The 4,338-nt window shown below is 38.4% G+C and overlaps 1 protein-coding gene across 2 annotated transcripts in view; it reads left to right on the top strand.

Moving 5' to 3' along the window:
- The first annotated feature begins 1,542 nt into the window (after positions 1 to 1,542).
- Positions 1,543 to 4,338, top strand: part of HPGDS (hematopoietic prostaglandin D synthase) — a 70,985-nt gene continuing 68,189 nt past the window's right edge. For both annotated transcript variants that reach the window (XM_034771066.1, XM_034771067.1), the window contains exon 1: positions 1,543 to 1,635. The gene's annotated coding sequence lies outside the window, so the exon portion shown is untranslated. The remainder of the gene's footprint in view (positions 1,636 to 4,338) is intronic.

The raw sequence follows: 4,338 nt of genomic DNA on the forward strand, positions 1-4,338 counted from the left end.
AACAGACGGACAGCAAATTGAAGAACCAAAGCTTGGTGGTAGTCCTCAAGTTTTGTTTAGGTCTGGGCAGCTAACAACAATAATGGGATCGTGGACACTGAATGTGTGATAGAAACTGTGAAGTGCACAGGAATTGTACATAGTGGCTCAAATGTAACAGTTTTTAGACCAAATAGAAGTAAAAATGCTCAGGCATGGAGCACCCAGAACTGAACAATCCAATTGGTCTCAGATTGGATTACTGTAATGCATACTTAATGGGGATACACCTAAAACAGTTTGATAACTTCAGCTAGTACAGAATGTGGCTTATTTTTGTTAAGTTAACCAGGAACAGGTTTCAAATAAAATAAACTAACATGAACTGGAGTAAGTGGGTTTGCATCAGTTTACCTAAACCACACCAAGTTAGTATGTTGACAAGGGCTTACTCGCTCTCTTGAGGCAAAACAAAGCTGGAGGAGTGTCCTTTCAAACACGCTGCTGCAATTCTGGCCAACGTCAGCACTGCCTTTCAACTTGAGAAATGCAAATATACAGTAAACAATACCAGACTGTTCCTTCCCCTTAATCTTCTGTTGAATAAGCTATTTAAAGATCAAGCTGCCAGAGAAACGAGCAAGAACTTTCAGCACATACTGTTCATGGTATCAGGAGGAGAAGCAACCCTGATAGCAGTCCAGTGCAATCCCTGCTGAATGCCAAATTATGCTGTAGGGGGACAGTGGAGAACCGTCTGGCTATTTCTTACTTTATCATCATTACAATAAATAAAAATACACCTCTACCCCGATATAACGCGACCCAATATCACACAAATTCGGATACAACGTGGTAAAGCAGCATTCCAGGGGGGCGGGGCTGCATGCTCTGGCGGATCAAAGGAAGTTTGATATAACGCGGTTTCACCTATAACGCGGTAAGTTTTTTTGGCTCCCGAGGACAGCGTTATATCAGGGTAGAGGTGTCATTAGTATTTAAAAACTACTTGGCATTCCTGTAGTGCTTTTAATCTAAGGATCTGAAAGCAATTTTATAAACACTAAGCTGTATACCACCACCTCCCCCTCTGGTAAGGTATTGTTATTGCATCCAGGTTACAAAGGGATAAACTGAGGCACAGTGAAGCTGAAATGACTTGTCTACGGTCACAGCACAAGCCTATGGCAAGTTTAGGCTAGTGGGTCGCCAGACCCTCAGCTGGTATAAATTAGTGTAGCTCCACTGAATCAAATGATTAATGTCAGTTAACACCAGCTGAGGATCTAGCCTTGAAACACAAGAGTCTGGTTTGGCTGAGTTCTCTGGTGCTGTTGACTTTTTTGTTGTATTATCTGACCTAATTTTTAATATTTCCTACAGTTAACCTTTAGATGGAATGGTAAGATAAGATACCAACAGAATTCATGTTTACGTGTGGTCCTTATCTGAGGAAATGACGTGTCTCTGTTACTCTGAAAATGTGTTCATGTGAGTGTGTGTAAAGAAACTGATGACTGCATAGTTTGAAGTGGGAGTGGTCTGCACATTCACACAGTGATATGCACATAACCCTCCTCAACCCAGACTAGCATTCAGAGAAATTCCTGTTCCCTGAAGGAAGGATTACATTGACCAGACATTACTGCAATAGAAGTGAGTGATATCTAAGAATTGAATATGACAAAGAAACTGACTTCTCCCTTCTCTTTTCAATTTTCCTTTTCCAGTCTTATTCTCTCCCCTTTAAATACATTGCTGCTACTAGGTAGAAAGAACTATATTCTCCTGCCATATATGGCACTTGTAAAGCAAGTACTTAAAATGTATAATTTTTGCAGTTTTGGGATTATTAAACACAGAATTGAGGGACTAATCAAGCTAGCTACAGTCAGGTATAATAATTAGTTATGTGGAACAATTCCTGTATATATTAGTTTGTAAGTGTATCTCAAACACACCTGCTATTCTGCCTTTAGGCTTTTTTTGACTGCTTGTTGCGCTGAACTGCCTGGAGGTTTTGTGATCTGTACAAACAACAAGTGCACTACGAATGAAACTAAATTCACGAACTACAGTAGGTGTCCAGAGGCAAAAAGTCAGTGCAGAAATCTGCTGAGGGAGACAGCGTCAGTTAAATGATGAGGAACAGGGGCTATTTGTTTTGATCCATTTTGATAGTCGGGATACTTGTCTAATATGAGCTAAAGAGATACTGTAGAAGAGGCAAACACGTTCAAACAGTGAAAGAACTGGTTTTTATAGAGAGCTGCTCTCATTCTGGAATAAGTTGCTTCAAAGCTTTTTATTAAGTTAAAACAATATTCTATTATAAATAAAAGCTGACCTTCATCTATGTAACCAGTGGTTCTGGAACAATTTGTATAGTGGGTGTGCTGAAAGCCATTTAACAAAACTTTAAGCCCTGTACATGATGGAAATCAGTTCAAGCCAGGAGGTGCTGCCACACCCACAGTATTCTTAGTTCCAGCACCCTATTCATGTAACCAGCCGAACGGCAGGGTAATATCAGAAGAATTAGACAGCTATTAAACAGTACTGAGAGGTTCCTTTGGGCTTCCCACTGGTCATTTTCTACACTATCCCCTTTCTTTTCATTCATCCAACCACACACAAACTTTCAGACCCCTTGCAGCATTATTATGCAGAAAGACAAATAGCTAAAATAGTTTATTTTAGCTGCGTTTTTCTTCCTTTGCAATTCAGCCATTGTTATTTCAGTGTCCAAATATGCTTTTCAAAATTTTGAAATCATATTGTAAACCTTTGCCCAGACTTTTACTATTCTCCTTCTATCTGGCTCCTGCCTTCGTCCACAAATACCCATGTGCACAGAATCCACCTGAGCACGTCCTCCCGTTAATAGCCACTTTCATTTAATAGCAATACCTTTACTGTGCAATTTAACACACAAAACTTTGCAGGATATCTTTAGCCAGAAATATCCTGCCATTGCTTTCTGTGCTCTGTGCTTTTACATTTTGGACAACTCCACCTGTGTGCAGAGACAGCAGCCATTTTGACTTACTTGCTGAAACTTTTGCAAAATAATTTTGCACTGAATTCTCGTCTGGAGATTTTACTTTTGTTCCTTTTTAATCTAAAGTAAAAACCACCTACATGCTGAAAATATGCAGTTGCTCTTTGTGTACAGAAAAACAACACTTAAAAATAGGTTTTCATCTCAAATACGCTATATGGGGACGAGGAGTTTTTCAAACTATACACAGAGTAGAAAACACATTCAAAGTGGTTCTGTACAATTAGTTTAGTTTCATATTCCCAGGGAAAATATGACTAGTTTAAGGTTCATGCTATTCAGTTTATTATCAGATAGTAGTCATATATATCAATAGAGCCATAGCTTGTCATTTTGTTTCTTATATACATATATATTTACAAGAGGCTTCACTCACTGAGGTGATTCAGTAGAAGTGGAGACTTCCTTCCAGTTGAATTATCCTCTTTTCATTGCATGGATTTGCTAGATAGCCATCATTCTTACCTTTTGGTTGTGTTGTTCAATGAGGAGAAATTATTTCGTACAATAGGTCTGAGCTATGTGGGAGTAGAACCTGAATACCTGCATATATTGTCCATGAATCCCTTTTCCAGAATGGTTTTAAAACTCAGTATTCCCACTCTCTGCTTCTACACTTTGCAACACCAACCCTCTTTTGCTACTGCTAGTCCAATTCCTGCCATGTTTTTGCAGAAGTCTCAGTACAGGAAAGGGAATTTGGGGGGGAAAGGAGACATTAAGTATAATCTCATGTTCTTTGTCGTTTACTATGTGAACGTTTTCTAATTCCACTGATGTGAAATCTCCTTAAAAATTTGCATTTCGTAGATTTTAGATTTTTTGTCTCAAAACCCAAGTCAGTACATCATAGGGTGACAAGAAATGGAACCGAGTGGTGTAATTTTTCTAGCTTGCACTGGGAGCAAAGACATCAGGAGCGTGTGGCACAATGTTCTTGGCTGCAGTTTGGTAATCATATATCCCTACTGAGCAGATAAGGGTGGGGGAGTACAGTAATTAGATGTAATACAAGCTATCCTTACTTTAAAATGCCCTGGAATTAAAGCATCACTGGGAAGTAATTACATTTAATAGAAAAAATGGTTTCTATAAAGATGGACAAGATCTTCAGCTGGTATGCCTTCTGTAGAGTTATGTTGATTTACACTAGCTAAGGATCTGGCCTCTAATGCATATATCATTTCAAAGTGGCAAATATTCTGCATCCTATAACATTGTACCAGATAATCCAGGTGATTTTTTTCTAGTTTAATTATATATATATATATATATATATATATATATATATATATATA

The sequence above is a fragment of the Trachemys scripta genome, chromosome 5, assembly GCF_013100865.1.
Source record: "Trachemys scripta elegans isolate TJP31775 chromosome 5, CAS_Tse_1.0, whole genome shotgun sequence".
In the NCBI taxonomy this organism is placed as follows: Eukaryota; Metazoa; Chordata; order Testudines; family Emydidae; genus Trachemys; species Trachemys scripta.